We start from the raw sequence: 17424 nt of genomic DNA, 5'->3' as shown, positions 1-17424 counted from the left end.
TTTGTTACTGACTTCAAACGTTCACTGACAATGTTCAAACGACATCGACCAACACTCATATAATTAGTCCAAGTGCTTGTTTTGCTTGTAATTCAATAATACACTTAACTACCTATTAAATAGAACTACAGAGTGTTTGGGACATTAGTTGTATTCATTTAGAAAATATTAATACATGAATCATTTGACTCTTAATGCAATTTTTGGTTTCGTTCATAAGGGCGTCGCTAGCCGATGGCAAATAGAGGGGCGTCGCTATCCTATGGCAAGTTTACCTATGGAGAATAAGAAAAGTATGAATTGAAGGTTTGTTCAAGTAAAAAAATAGGAGACAAAAGACAAAATTTATTTTTATACCATGTATATGAAATATACATAATATATTAAGTTTAGTCCCAAGTTTGTAACGCTTAAAAATACTGATACTACGAAAAAAAATTTGGTTTAGGTGTTCATAGAATCACCTAATTAGTCCATTTCCGTATGCCTGTCTGTCGTCTGTCATCTGTCCGTTTGTCATCACGATTGCTCACAAACGAAAAGAGATACCAAGTTGAAATTTTTATAGTGTGCTTAAGACGTAAAAAGTGAGGTCGAGTTCGTAAATAAGCAACATTGGGTCTTGTAAACCGTTAGAGATAGAACAAAAGTTTAAATGTAAAAAATGTTCCCTATAAAAAAATAAACAACTTTTGTTTGAAACATTTTCTTGTAAACATCACTGTTTACCCACGAGGGCGCTAATTAGGTGAAAATTTTGTAGTATGTATTAATATGGGAATATCAGTTATGTGTGTGTGGCTATTTAAGAGTGGAAATCTTTCTTTATTTACGTGACGTCAAAAGACAAACGATTGCGTCATCAAAACTGTCTATGCATGGTATTTCAACAATTAACTCAGTCAATTGTTTGTTTTCACTTGTTATTTATAATTTTATTGAAAATGTTTTAATAAAACTTTAAAATTGATGTTTTTAATAAAGTTATGTTTTTAGGAAGGGATGAAGACGAAGACGTGGGTGGGGGGTGGGAGTGAAAGAGAAGAACGGGAATGAGATATTATAAAGAACAGCAGTGATTTGTACTTGTGTACTTGTGTACGGTACCGTCTAGGTAATTTTATTGAAACAATACAAAAAAATAAATAGCAATCATAGAATATTTGCAGAATCAAATTTTTTAATAATACAACTTTAATAAATCAATTTTTCTCGCCTTGTTATATAAAAATGTACACGAATATGACGTTGTGTGTTGCTTTGACATGAACTTAAATTTGAATAATAAACGAGTGTGTGACTTTGTAAGAGGAGGGGGGTGGTGGTGTTGATTTTTGTTGTCACATATAAGAAATGTTTGTGTTATGACGTCTGTGTTATAATCACATAAGACTAACTCGACCCGAGTGGAATTGCACCTCCGTAGTTACCGAAATCCTTGGCTGCCTAGTACCCATGGAGGTTATAAAGAAGGAGAACTATCGCTACATGCTAAAGCATTAGAATTTATAGTTCATTTTTCAGCCACCAGCCGCGCTGTCGTCGGTAAGTAGTATCTGCGAAGTTAGCTGTTTATGAGTAGATGAAGCTAGTACCGTAACAAACAAACAAACATGCTTACTTTCGCATTTATAATATATAGATATTATTTTTCCTTGTAATCTAATATTCTTTAATTAATATTGGCGGCGAAAGGACCTTCTTAGAAGTTATTTTCTACTCTTTAATTCAGGTAGTTGCAAAAGCGATTTTTTTTTAGTTTTTTTAAATTATCACTTATTTTTTATTTGCTATTTTGATAAATGTTCGCGTAGATTTAGTGCTCAGATTCGCAACACCTTCTTCCAAAATATATTTATAACCTCATTCCACAGGCATCGCATCGATAGTCGATACATGTTAATCTCAAAATAAAAAATAAAAAAGCACAAAAGCATAAAGTTTTTTTTTTTTTATTACGATCAGTAAAATATAGCTTTCAATAATATTTAGTATTTGTATAAGTATGTGCTAAGTGCCCATTTGGCAAAGTTTTTAATGAAATTTTGAGACTCGTAAATAAATTATTATTAAGCGTGCTTGTGTTGGGGATTGGGGTGGGGGATGTATGTTTACTAGTAAAGCTGTTCCTTTTCTGTTGTTTTTTTTTTTTTTTAAATTTATTAAAAAAACTTTCAAACATGATTTTATGATTATTTAATCAAATTTTAAATAAATGCATGCATCATTTTATAAATAGGGGACAACCGACACTTAATATTTTAACAGTGTGTTTCAAAAGTTTTCACATTTTCTCGATAAGTGCTTGATAAATCTTAAATGGGATTTTTCATTTACATAGACTTTTGCCTCTCACTCTAAAATATTTATGCTAACACCAGTGCCAAATTGAACATTTATGCAGCATCCACAAAAAAAATTTTGGTCCTACCCCAATTTGATTTACGAGCATTAAAAAAATGGGCAAATAGAAAGAAAATGCAATAGTGATGAGTAAAATTAGTCTCGGTCTTGCAATTTTGGTGTGAGTTAAGATCAAGATCAAGATCCAATTCTGCATGACCAAGCCCTATCTCGCTAAGACCAAATTTATCAAACTTTATTGTTGAAAATAAATAATGAAACCCCTGCAGAATTTTTCAATGTGCCTTTTTAATTTTACTTGAGTAAATTTTTCTTTCGTATTTTAAGAAAAACCAGAGAAATAAAACAATTTGGGTGACAGACTTTGATTATCTGTTCTCATAATTTTATACACGATGTTCTATTATTGACTGCAGAACATTTGCTACCTGAATAAGATGAGAAAAAAGAAGAACAAAATGTTCTTTACCAAATTTTGATCTGAGACCTAATTTACGAGATAATTACCCTTACATTCCTTCAAATCAAATTCATCCAATAAAACACTACTTAAAAAGAGGATGTGTTTTATCATAGTGGAAGGAGTGTCTACATGCAAAATTACTACAAAAAAAAGATCACTCCTTCCACTATGATAAAACACATCATCTGTTAATTAATTGATTATATTAAGAGTAGGATAATTATCTCGTAAATTAGGCCTCAGATTCAAATTTGGTAAAGAACATTTTCTTATTTTTTTTCTTAGCTTATTCAGGAGGCGAAAATTTTGCAGTCGATAATAAAACACCTTGTATATTATAAAAATATGTATACAAGAAGAAGAAGCTAAACAATTTTTGGTAATTTTTCGGGTGATAGAGTTACCATAATCAGTAATCTGATTCAAAATAAAAATAGTGTAGAAAGCTTTATAAAAATATAGGTTTAGTGTAACTGTAGGTTAGGTACTAGGTAGGTGGTAGGTGGTAGGTAGTAATGGCACATCGTACATCGTACATCGTACATACAGTAAATGATATATATTTTCTAAATATGGGTATTAGGTATATATAATATTATATAATAACCATAAAAATGAAAATGGTTGTGTAAGGGTCCATATCATTATAAATATGATTTGATTGAAACTTTTAATATTCATCTGTGCATGCTGCATGGGCATCTCTACAATATTTTCCACGATGTCCAAAAGTTTTCAATGCTTTTGGGGCAAATATTTTTTATGGTTGAAAGTTATTGATCATTTTTGAATGGAATACGATATATAGAATTTGTTATTTTTAGCCACGGGTACAGGCTAGCCATGCGTCACGGTAACTACGGTAGCGGAATTTCTCTCACGGATCGAGCGAGTTTCATATATACCAGGTATAATAATTGTGAGAAAAAGTAGCCTAAAAGTTCTCTGAAGAATGAGTTCTACGAAAAATATGAATGGGAAAAATCTGAAATGATACATGACTTTCTCCAGTCACTGAACGCCACTGTATTTGTTACTCACTGCGTTTACGTTACGCTACGTTACGTAAACGCAGTGAGTAACAAACACAGTACAGTAGTGGTATATTATATGATTATATAACCCTCGTTCGTTATTATTATTATTATTATTATTATATAACTTTATGTGTTGTTGTTTACTCACTTTTAGTTGATGTTATTATGTAATACAATTATTATTGTTACATAACACACACACACACACACACACACAGATATCATAGCCATCAACTTAATCATCTACAAATTTAATTAAAGGGCCCTCTCTTATTCTCTCTCTCGTACACCCTGTTGTGTATTTTGTTACATAATTTGTGTGTTATGATGTGCTGTGTCAATCATATTACAAATAATTTTGATTATGTAATCTTTTTTATTATCAATTAAGTACATGAGATGCGTATTGATAGTGCAGTTAGTACGTCGTTAGTGTTAAATATGTTTTTATTTTTTACAATCTTTGAGAGAATTCGTTTGGCTAACGCAGCTTAAAATAGAAAATTTTGAATTTTCTTAAAATAAAAAATATTTTTGTATTATTTAATCAGTTTTAAATACAATAAGAAAAATGTGTTGGTTTTTTCTTTCTCTAAAGGAAGTCTCTTAGCTAACGCAGCTCCTACGCTACACATTTTCGATTCAATATATCGTTTTTCTCCGAAAATATTTACTAAACCACGAAATCAATCCAATTTTTGAATTTTTTTGGGTAATAATTACCTTATTAACTGAGTTTTATCAACTTTTTTCAAATTTTTCGATTTTTTCGAAGGGGTGCCCCTTCGAAAAAATTTCAAAAAATCGAGAAAAATTTTTCCGATTTGGATAAAACTGATGTATTATGGTAATTTTGACTCAAAACATTTAAATATCGAGTTTAGTTAACATTTGGGCGGATAATTTTCGATGTAACGTCAAAAATCGATTAAATAAATCCAATGCCTTCGGAAAAAATCGAAAAACACCATGTTATAAGGTTATTTTGACCCAAAAAATTTTACAATCGAATTCATAGAATATTTGAAGAAGTAGTTGATCGCTAAAGCGTCACAAATGATTGTAAATCAAGTGGCCGCCGGACTATGTTTTGAAAGTCAAAAACCACATTTTTTAACAGCACGGTAAGGATTATTTTAAAATGTAGAAAAATTCTGTTTTGATTGAAGAAAAATTGAAATAATTACAAATGGAAATGAAAATGTATAATAATTGTTTTTATCTTAAGAAAATCTGTACAATCAAGCAATTGAGAAATACTTGAGTACATGAGTACTTGAGTAAGGGGTGTAGAGATGTAAGGGGGTTGGAAATGTACAAGACCATTAAACAAGAGATACTTACACTTTATTTTAATTTTAATATTATATGCAGTAGAATGGTACACTTTAAAAAGGATAATTAATTGTGTTTAAGGACACTGAGAACTGAGCACTGAACACTAAACACTGAACACTGAACAAGTCAGGAAAACAAACGATTTATTGAGTTAATTGTTGAAATAACCTGTACAGATTATTATTATAAAATGTACGGATTACCTGCTATTATTTTATTTTTGTTGAACAGCTCCTTTCTCATTTAACCAATTGTCCTTATTAAAAAATCGTTCTAGAAAAAGAAGAATTAGAAGTGTCAGGGTAATAGGTAAGTTCAGCTTACGTATTTATTAATTGGGTAGAGCCCGATCCAAGGGGGGGGGCGAGCCGGCTAGCCACCCGGAGCGTGAAATCCTTAAAATATGATATACAGTAATCTCGATAATCGTAAAAACAGAGCTATTCCGAAAACTGAGATTGTATGGAAAAAATCATTATAAATGATCAATAAAATTGAAAAAAAACCCAACTCATACTTGATAAAACTTTGTGTAAGAATATAAAAATTGGGTTCATTTCTCTGCTCGCTGAGTAGTTTTTAAGATATTGTCTAAAATCTTGCACAAGAAGTGCACGTACTCAAGACCCAATTGACCTATGTTGCTCATTTACGAACTTAGCCTCACTTTTTTACGCCGTAAGCATGCTATAAATATTTCAGCTTGATATCTCATTTTTTTTTTGAGTTATCGTGTCCACAGACACGATTATGAACATCTATACCAAAATTTTATTGGTAGCATCAATATTTGCAAGCTGTAGTTACAAACTTGAGACTAAACTTAATATACCTTGATATATCTTACATATATACAGGGTATAAAAATGTTAGTTATTTGGTAATTATCTAAAATACTCTCAAATACTCCGGTTTCCTCTCTTTGGAAATGCCACGTCACTTTGTATGGATGTAATGCACGAGATCTGTTGAAAATTCAATTAAGAAAATTTTAATTGACTTTGTAATTACATTGACATTTATAATTGTAAGCAGGGTAGAGGGGGTAAGTAAACAATGGTCGATGGTCGGTGGTCATTTGAAGACAATTGGAATATTCAATGAATTTGTAATTAAAAAAGACTCGATGAATTTGTAAAACGACTACCCATACCCACTCTACGTTCATCATGCCCCATGCTCCATGCTCTAGTAACATCACCTCCATATAATGATTCAATTTGAGCTTCTTATCTTAGGGCTTAAAGTGGTAGTACTTTTTCAAGATAGAAGTGAATTCGAACCAAGAATTGGTATAAACTCTGAATGTGAGACCCTTTATTCTAATACACCTGGTATATAACCCAAATTTAGTATGTAGTTTCATACTTGGCTTATTAAAATTGGATCAAATTTGCCTGTGGCTGAGCAAAACAAAATTTTTTGTTTTTATGACGTCACTATATACAAAAAAAACCTTTTTTCTGATAAGGGAACCAAATTTAATTTGGTTGGTTAAGTTTATACAAAAATTTACAGTACATGACCATAAATCGCGGGACCCATTGCCCAATTAGTCCTGTAATGTTAAGATAAAATTGAAACCATCAATTTAAACTCGTATATGGAATTTGTGTGGCGTTTTCAATAATTTTTTTTGTTACATACGGCACGCTATATTGACTCTCGTAATATTTTCCTCTAATCCAAGTTCGATCAAATACCGGGTGTCTTTAAAAAGGTCTGTGCAACACTCAGTAGTGTAACTATAACGTTCGAGATCCGTGGCAAAAGCGCATGATCCTTCGAGTCTTTTTTGAACGTTTAAAATAAAAAATTACAAAAACAAACTTAAAAATTTTAAATAAATCATGAAATTTAACCTTGATTTTTTCAAAAATACTCGAATATTAATGCGCATATAAGGATCATGCGCATTGGCCAAGCACTAGTCATCTGAATGAAGCTGATTGGCTGACGTCACTGACATTACAATTTGACAGAAACTTAGAACAGTATAAATTGTAGGTACACGAAAATATGCATCAAATTAGCAACGAGGAACATACACAATAAGAGTAATTACGATTAGCTAATTCGTACTGATGATGATTACTTGGTAGTCGAAATACGTAATTTCTATTATGAATATGAGTATGGAGGTAAGCGGGCCATGCTCGAGTATCGGGCCTCGAAGCAATGGTTCAGAGCACTTAGCCAAATAGACCCTTGTACTCTATCCCCGCTACACTTTTCAGTGGCTATTATAACCAACTGATGTACTGAAAACCAGGATTTGCCTAGCGCTGAGTTTCCTAATATCTTCTGGTTCGACTATGGCCGGACCAAACCATTTCCTTCGCTGCTGTATGAGCGTCGGGCAGTAACAGAAGTTTCTCCGCATCTGTCACACGCGGGAGATTGTCTTTTTCCAATCTGATGTTGGAACTTGTTCAGGTTATCATGCCCTGTGAGTAACTGTACGATGACTCTAATATCAACTCTGGTTAGTTTCAAGATCTCCTCGGCTCTGTTACCGAGCGAGTTTCCTTCACCCAACAGGTTTTTGGCGATTCGCCCTCCCTCGTAGCTGGTCCATGCCTTTAATTGTCGGTTTTTCAGATTATCTTCTAATCTGTTACGACCTTCTTGGTATGGCATCCTCGCAAGCTTTTCTTGAGTGGGAGCTTATTTCTATTATATCTGATAAAGTTTTGTACAGACTTTTTAAAGCACCTTGTATTCATGGTGGGTAGGAGAACATAAAGGGAATGATAAACCTAGATATTTTTATTGTGGCATGAGCAGAAGCCAGGAGCACAGTAATCCAAATAAGTTAAGCCCTTGCAGACAGCTCTATGTATTAAATAATACAGTAAAATTGTTCGTATTTCTATTTATATTTATTTTTATAATATTTGGGAGGTTGAAACTGGGAGCATGTGTTCTACCTAAATCTGATTTAATAACAGTATCAGTATCAGTATCACTCAATGCATCTATACATGCATCATTTCCATATTTATTGATTATGTTCCCGTTTTTTTTTTTTATTTATTGTAATGTTATTAGTCCTTATTTTTACACCAAATTTTATTTTTCAAAGTGGATTTAATTCGAATTCATCACTTTTATATCAATTCATATTGATATCATATACGAAACATGTTGAAATATCTACCATAAACAATATCGGGTATTATCGTTAGTCAAAAATAAATCATGAAATTTGAAAAAAGTTAAAATTTATGTAAAAATAAACTTAAATATTCTGATTTCGAGTCATAAAAGCACATTTTTCTTTTATAATATTAAAATTAAAAATCGTAATTTTTAAACTGTATATCACGTGACCTAAAACGCGGACAAGCCTTGCTGTGATGTCATATCGGTATGAACCATAGACCATCAGTTAGTTCAGTGTAGACAGCTGGGTATAATATATACATAGATAATAAGTATTTATATTTATCAGATGTCTATGAATATATCTGTCAAACTTATTTGTGTTATTTCGTATAATGATACCGATATTACGTCATCAAATTGGATGCCCACGTTTTTGACAGTTTAAAAAAGGTTTAAAATTTAAGTTTTTGGCAAGAAAGTTTGTGTATTTTTCCGAAATAAATTTTTAATGGCTTTTTATTAACAAAATCAACATTTTGAAGTACTTTTTCAAAAATAGTGGAATACCCTATTACTTACATCATCACCAGTAGTCCAGTAGACTCTGTCGGAAGTGTCTCTCAAACTTTAAACGCGTTTTTCTTGAAACTACATTTTTGGAGATGGTTGAAATGATATCTCAAGTTCTACTCGACCGATTCCTTTGAAATTTGATGGGAATTTTCTTTATAAACTCTTCTATCGTCTGAACTTCGGATTTAAAAAAATTTCAAAACAAAATTTTCATTTCGACGCCGTATTGTGAATTAAAATATCAAGAAATATCATATGAAAAAAAACCGCTACATAAATGTTTTTCATTTTCTTATTTGAATGTGAAAAGTGCGTACAATTAAGGCTTTTAGATCAGAATATCCCACTTAATATAATACATGTGATATAGATTATAGGTAATATAAAGTTTGATATTTAGATAGTCATAATGATAGTCAATACAAGGCCAATTAAAACATAAAATGAGTCGTAAATGATATGTATATGACCATCACCATACCATGCTACCATGCTACCATGCTCTACCTACCATGCCATACGATATTGCTCACTCACTGTGAATACAGTATACAGATATACTCTACAGTAGTGATGGGACGAATATTCACATTCGCATTCGCAAAAAACGATGCGAATGTTTTTAACAAAAAATCATCAAAATTTTGTATCATAAATTGCGAAATAGCCCCAAACTTAACTAATAAAGTACTTTACTCATATTTTTATAAAGAATCACAGTTAAATTTGACTGTTGGACAAATGTAATTATAGCAAACTAACCTCAAATCAAAATAAACTGAAATTTGTCTTTCTAGTCGCAGGGAAAAGGCAGTGTCTCGACTGACTGAACGCCCAGCCTAAATGGCTAATGATAAATTGAAATTTTGAGAGGATATTATTTTTATACTGTAGGTGTCATTTAAGAAGTGATTTTTTGAAATTAATCCCCTAAAAGGGTGAAGTTGGAGATAAAAAGTTTTGTGCTACAAAATATACAAACCGTCATTTTTGAGTTGACTACTAAACCGATTTTAAAAATTCTTTCAGCTATAAAATGCTACATTATCAACAAGTAACAAGGCCTGTATTTTAGGGTTCCACACTAAAAGTTAAAATCCATTAGATTGTGAACAAAAAGGAAGTTAAATGAAGGTCAGGGAATTGAATGCTAGAACGTGAATGAATTGCTAGTTATTTAAATTGTTTAAACAATATTAAAAAAAGTATTTTAACTTAATAACAATAAAAATAGATTTAAATCTTTGGTACAGGACCCTAATTTTTTTGAAAATAAAATACAGCCTATGTTATTTGCTAGTAATGTAGCATTCTATTCTTAAGTAATGAACTCAAAAATGACGGTATATAATGATGGGGTTTAGCCTCCGTTTCTCTGACATATACGCCTATAACAGAGACCACTCACATCATTATTTGTTAATCTTTATTTATTTAATTACAAACATATTTACAATTAAATTTTGAGGGTGAAGTCGGTTATTTCGTTCTTATCCAAGCGACGACAATGTGATCAATTCGGCACTTCCATTAATTATAAATTGTTCACACTGCCGCTGCCTGGATTCGAACCCGCAAATCTAAGTCTAAATGGACAAATAGTCCAAGGCAAATGCCTTAGACCGCTCGGCCATTTAGGCTCTTAAAATGACGGTATATAACAATTTGTTAGCGCTTCATTTGAAAGTTAACATTTGCATTCTCAAATGTACAAAATGCAACATTCGTCCCATCACTAGCGTACAATTTACAGTATTGACTAAACAGTAAGTATACGGTACACGTTTCATTTACGTTTACATTATACACATGCTAACACTGTTTTATGCGCCTATTATAACACTTCATCTCTTTACTAATACTAATACTAATATGTTTATATACCTACAGAGTACAGAATGTTCAACAAAATGTGTAGGGGCGTACATCTACAACTATACCAGTTGTTACATTAGTCCTGGGCGTCGCTGGGCATAACTATTTCAAAATTTTGTTTTTAGCATCAATATCTTTAAGTGTTACAAACTTGGGACTAAACTCAATATACTTTGATATATTTCATATACACTTTCTTATCAGTTTTGATTTTGCCATCAATTCATGACTGATCTTAAGACTAAAATCAAATCTCTTAAACTTGCTTCGTGAGTCTGAAAATTGATTAGTGTAAAGAAAACAGTTCTTTGAAAATTGATCAGTGTATAAATTTTTAAGACACGTTGTACCATGCATAGATAATCATCGCATTCACTTAATACAGAGTACCTAGTCCCTACTCATTATATACTTATATGTATGTTCCAGTCAATAGTTCTTGATCACTATTCAAGAGCCATTCATAAAATTAGGACTTTCTTTAAACATTCAACAATCGAAGAATATCGTCATTAATGTGCTTTTCATTTTTCCCAGGAACTGTAATTATTGTCACAGAGAGTTCATTCTTACTGAAAGTTAATTTGGGTGAGAAGCGCTTTTAAATTAAATGACTCAATTCAAGCCACTTTGTAGCCCCTTCCTTCCTCCATGAAGCCTACCGTAGTCTTTACAATAAACTCCCCTTCGCAGACAGAACATAGATTTTTATACCATGCATATATGTAATATGCAAGGTATACTAAGTTTAGTCCCAAGTTTGTAACGCAAAATTTTGCTATAGATGTTTATAGATTCACCTTACTAGTCCATTTCCGGTTGTCCATCCGTCCGTCCGTCCGTCTGTGGACACGATAACTCAAAAACGAAATAGATATCGAGCTGAAATTTTTACAGCGTACTCAGGGCGTAAAAAGTGAGGTCGAGTTCGTAAATGAGCATCATAGGTCAATTGGGTTTTGGATCCGTAGGACCCATCTTGCAAACCGTTAGAGATAGAACAAAAGTTTAAATGTAAAAAGTGGTCCTTATCAAAAATTAAACAACTTTTGTTTGAAACATTTTAGCTTAAACATCACTGTTTACTCGTGAGGGCGCCAATTAGGCGGAAATTTTATAATATGTACTATACTTGATCAGTTATGTATGTGTCACATGTTTGTATGTGTTATATGATAAAGAAATCAAAACTGACTATGCATGGTGTTTCAACAATTAACTCCGTCAATTGATTGTTTTCACTTGTTTTATTAACAAGTCAGGAAGACATTTTACTTTTTCTGTAAACAAATTTAGTTCGAAGTTACTGAACTACTAAATCTTAGGAGTGTTCTCTGATTGAGCTAGTTAACTCTCTCGTTGCTTGTTGGCGTGCGTGTACTGATATTTGTTGTGTTGTGTTAGACTCGCACGTGGTTCCTATTCAAAGCTCAGCTAAGCCTACACATATACATATGTAATGTACACATGTACCAACTATACATATGTATTATATATTAAAGCTGTGTACTTAAAGTTCACACTTATAGTGAAGCTGCTCAAATGATTGGATAAGTTAGTTATGTAAGCTCATACACATACACACATACACCACATAACACTAGTGATAGTGCTAGTGCTGTGAGTACCCTTTCTCTAACAATACGTATATATGTCGCAGATGGATTGCAGAATCAGGTTCGCTATGCAAAACTGAAAGACATTTATATAACATGCAAAATTGCATAAACGTTTAACATTTACCAATGCAGCGTGTCAACAATTAACGGTTAGAGGATATGAGTTTAGAATAGAACATGAGTGTCGCCAAGAGAGGGGGCTTAGTTAGGGGTTTTAAGCACCCACTTGCTTTAAATAAGTAAAGAATTGAATTCGAAATTTTAGCTAACGGATAAGTTTACCTATAAATTTTCAACTAACCATATTTTATAGTTTTTGAGAAAATGGGAACTAAATTTTTGCCCTAATTTAGACTCTCGCGGGAAAACAAATTTATTTACGAAAAAATGTTTCAAACAAAAGTTGTAAAGTTTTTTATTTCAAACAGTTTTACGTTTAAACTTGTTGTTACTTTTCCTCTTGCGATTTAAAGGACCCAATGAACCCATGCTGCCAACTTACGAACTCAAATTCACCTTTTTATTCCGAATCAAGATATAAAAAAAAAAATTCAACTCGATATCTCGATGAAAGGGGGAAAAAAGAATAGCAGAAATATAAATTTTTCAGTAAGAGCTTCCACAGGAACACAAACAAGTCCACGGTTCTCACGAGTATCAATCCAGATTCCAGTGTATGTGAACCCCCTCCCCCTTATCTGCTAGGGACTTTGGTAGCCTAGACGGAAGACACACTAGAAGTTTAGGTGCGATAACTGGGCGTATCCCAGTGACCTGTCCTATTGGAGGAAGTATTGTTAGGCGGTGTTCCCACTGTTTGACCGTGAGGGTGTAACCGAATGGATTCCTGGTATCTAACGTATGACAAATGCCGAATAACTGTATGTGCCGAATAACTCTAAATCCACGCCTGTTTTCAGGTAAATTAATGGTAAAATTTGACCCCCTTTTTGCCATCGACTTGCAACGCCCTTGCATTCTGCATTACGTTTAATCTTGGATAGTAGTTTTGTGACAATTCAGCTGAACTGATTTAGCAATCCATCTGCAACATATATACGATATACGATATAGTTACATATGTATACATTATATAATGTAATGTTTATACATGTTTAGATGTAATTATAGATAGCTGATCATACCCTTCTGAATGTTCAATGAACATCATATATATTATATAATATTATGTTATATAATTATGTAATTATGTTTATCTAAATTTAATATCTTTAACACTTACTTCTTTATCAAAATTTACTATTTACTATTCTTATCGTTATCAAAAAGTTCACATTTCTTTTTTTTTTAAAGGTTACTTTTTGACCACCAATCTTATAAAATAAGACTGTATTATTATTATCAATCGCCAAAGATTCGTTTGTGACTTATGATACACCCTGTAAAGAAACCGAATTTTTTCTGTTTTTCAATTTTAGAAATCTTTCAAAAAAAAATCCTAAAATTGTGTTAAATTATCGAATTATAGAAACACAATGGGACCGATTTAATAGAAAAATAAAAATAATAAATACATCAAAAAAAATATAATAAATTTCCGATTTATGAAATAGAGAAAAAATAAAAACCGGTATAAATTGTGTATGAAATTATTTAGCCATTTATTTTAAACACAAAAAGATTTGTACTCATTTTTTTTTGCTTTCTGCTAGCATATTCTTGTTTTAGTCTCGAAAATCGAAATTTAAAAATTTTAGTTCTTTAAATCTGAATTTGAATGAGACCGTTTGCTTTTCGAAGCGAATCGAATTAGGGATGAGCAAAATTAGTCTCGGTCTTGCAGTTCAAGTCTTGGTATTGCAATTTAGTAGCACTTTCTCAGGAACAATATCTAAACCTAATATATACGAATTATGATCAAGACCAAAATCCATCTCTACAAGATCAAGGCCTAACTCTGCAAGACCAAGACTCATAAACAGGACTTTTATCAAACTTCGGGGACCCCTTCCACCTGGATGCCCGTGACATACCCGTTCTACTACTCTATTTTAACGACACTGGTTCAGTGGTGGATTAGCCATGTAGCCAGGGACCTGTCGATGGAGGCCCCTGGACTCTTGAAGAAGAAAAAGTGGAATGAAGGGTGCAATTTTTCTTTGCTCAAAGGGCTTATTCGTTGGGGGCCCCAAAAACGAAAAAGAAACTGATCCGGGACTGCACAGGTTCAAGATTGCCTCCAGAGACTGGTAGACTTGAAATTGAACTATTTCACAAAGTTATTGTACTGATTACTAAAAGTCATATTTAAAAATAAAACCTAAATAGGTAGTAGGTACCCTAATAGGGTAGAGTAGGGTACAGTGTGTACTGTAAAGTAAGTATTGTGTTTTGATAAATAGAACATTAAAAGTGATTAGCTAGGTATCTAAAAGCCATCAATTATAACACCTATTACAGTGATATGTCAAATTGAACAATTACAATTTGTCCAAAAACGGTGACTTGAATAAAAACTCACACAAATACTACACACACCGGTTTTGAAAAATTATAATATCCGGTCCCTTTTACTTTAAAAATATATAAATATATTGTCAACAAGTTAAAGAATGGCTCCAAGTTTCAAGCCATCCAATATCCATTCATACACACACAATTCACTGTATTCACTATTTTAGATACAATGCCTAATATTTTTTGTATTGTTCGCAATGCAATTATTTTATTATACTATCCTTAAAATATATTACAGTCAAACCTATTCGTATTTTGATTTTTAAACTATGTTCCCTATCCTGTTGACTGATTTGTTTGCTGGTTGGGAGGTAAAACAAACAAAAAAAAAACACTTTAAATTAGAAGGTTTTTCTTTTCGAAGGAAAAACGCAAAGATTTTTTTGTAAACCGAATAGTTTAGACAGTAATTGATAGCAAAAATAAGACCCTATGAGAAATTCCTGTTGATTGATTTGAAAAACTCCTTTTATTGAAAATTTATTTTCGGAGAGTGTTTAGATTTCGCAGAAGACATACGAAAAAACAATTTTTTGATAAAACAGTCTGTTTTTGTCTAAATTTTTCGGTAAAAGGGAAAATATTTCGGAGAAAAATGCTACCCTTTTAATCGATAACAACTTTCTAATTGAAAGTGTTCGATTATCTATTTCCAGGTATGGAATAGAGTCAGCTTTTCATTGAGCTTGAAAACCTGAATCAAGTTTAATGTCTGCGTAGATGTGCACCGACAGCGCCAACATTTTTTGTCTGAAGCATTTTTATGGATAAAATTAATTTTTCGAGTTTCAAGCATATGTCAAGTTTAAAAAAAGCCACAATGTATACAGGGTCAAATATCACTTTCATTCAACAAGTGTTAAATTGTGTGTATAACCATTTTTTTTAAATGGGACCATTAGCTATTTGTAAAAGCTTGAGGCACTTAATATTAAGAATGAATCGAAAAATAATTAGGCATGTGGAGTAGATGAGGCGTTTCGATTCATTTTTGATATTTTAAATTGAGCCTAAGTGACCGAGCGGTCTAAGGCATTAGTCTTTGACCGTTTGACTACTGAGACTTTCGGTTGCGGGTTCGAACCCAGGCAGCGGCAATGTGAAGAATTGTCGAACAATTGACATTATCGTCGCTTAGATTAGAACGAAGTAACCGATTCCACCCACATCATAAATGTAATAGTAAATATGAATGTATTGTGGGTGGCCTCTGTGATAAGGCGTATGTCAGAAAAACGAAGGTTAAATCACATTATTTTATTATTATTATTATCATTTTAAATTAAGCTCCTCAAGCTTTTACAAATAATCTGGTATGAGTGACTCATAGATAAAATTATTTTCTACTTTTTAGTACAATAAAAGCTTGTCCCTTTTTTTTGGTTGATTGAAAGTAGTTTAACTGTAAAAAGACAATATATGAACATATTATGTCATATTAATTCTAAACAGTATAACAGAACAGTATATATTATTTTAATATAATATATGTGTATTTGACAACTTATTGTTCATTTTATTAACTTTTTAATCCGTAGGGACGGCCCTTTTTACCCAAATAATAATAATAATAATAATTACCCCTCTCTAAATAATCTGAATGCACATATAATAATAATATATGATATGATATGATATGATATGATATTATATACCTAAGTTATACGTTAAATAGTCCTAATAAAACGTAGACACCTCATTAAACAGTTCATTTTCTAAATAAAAATAAAAATAACAATTCACTAAAAATTAAAACGTTCAATCTACTTACAATTTTATTTATTTATTTTTTATTATTTAAGTTCATTGCTTTTTATTATCTCCTCTTTTTAATTTTATATGTTACCACACTGATCGAATTTATTTTAACCAGATTCATGAATATTTGAACTCTACGCTTGAATCAACGCCGTTAAAATTTATGTTATTCAAATCAGATCGATTCGAATAAAAGTCATCTTTTGAACTGCGATATCAGCTTACGATTTAAAATGGGAATTCCTGAAAACATTCTTGTTGATTGATTTGAAAAACTGAAAACTGAAAACTGTCGATTTTCATCCCAAATTATATATTATTACTTTAGCAAGTTTCTTCTTGTTCTACCATTATTTTCCTTATTCCTTTATCAAATTCCACGATTTACGCCTCATTTTCAAGCTTATTATGTCTAGATTGACGAAAAATATACTCTTGGTCTAAAAATGTTCCGCTTAGGAAAAAACACGAATTATTAATTAGTCGAGCTAGTTGTATTTATTTTTGCAAGAATAATATTAGGTTAGGTTAGGTTAGGTTATATTGGCTAACCACGAAGGACACATTTAGGCTATAGAGAACCTTTGTGATACCATATATGTGTTTTACCACCTTTCATTTATCAGCGCCTCAATTTCAGAGGCTGAGTGCACCTCCTTCATGCATATACCATGCACTACACCAGCCCATCACAACTATTAATTAAATTAAGTTTTAATTATTAATATTACAAAATAATCCAGGAGGGGGGCGAGCCGGGTAGCCACCCGGAGCTTGTAATCCTTAAAATATAATATACAGTAATCTCGAT

This window comes from Chrysoperla carnea, chromosome X, assembly GCF_905475395.1.
Source record: "Chrysoperla carnea chromosome X, inChrCarn1.1, whole genome shotgun sequence".
NCBI classification, from domain to species: domain Eukaryota; kingdom Metazoa; phylum Arthropoda; class Insecta; order Neuroptera; family Chrysopidae; genus Chrysoperla; species Chrysoperla carnea.
The sequence above is the reverse complement of the archived record's forward strand: the minus strand, read 5'-3'. Positions refer to the sequence as shown.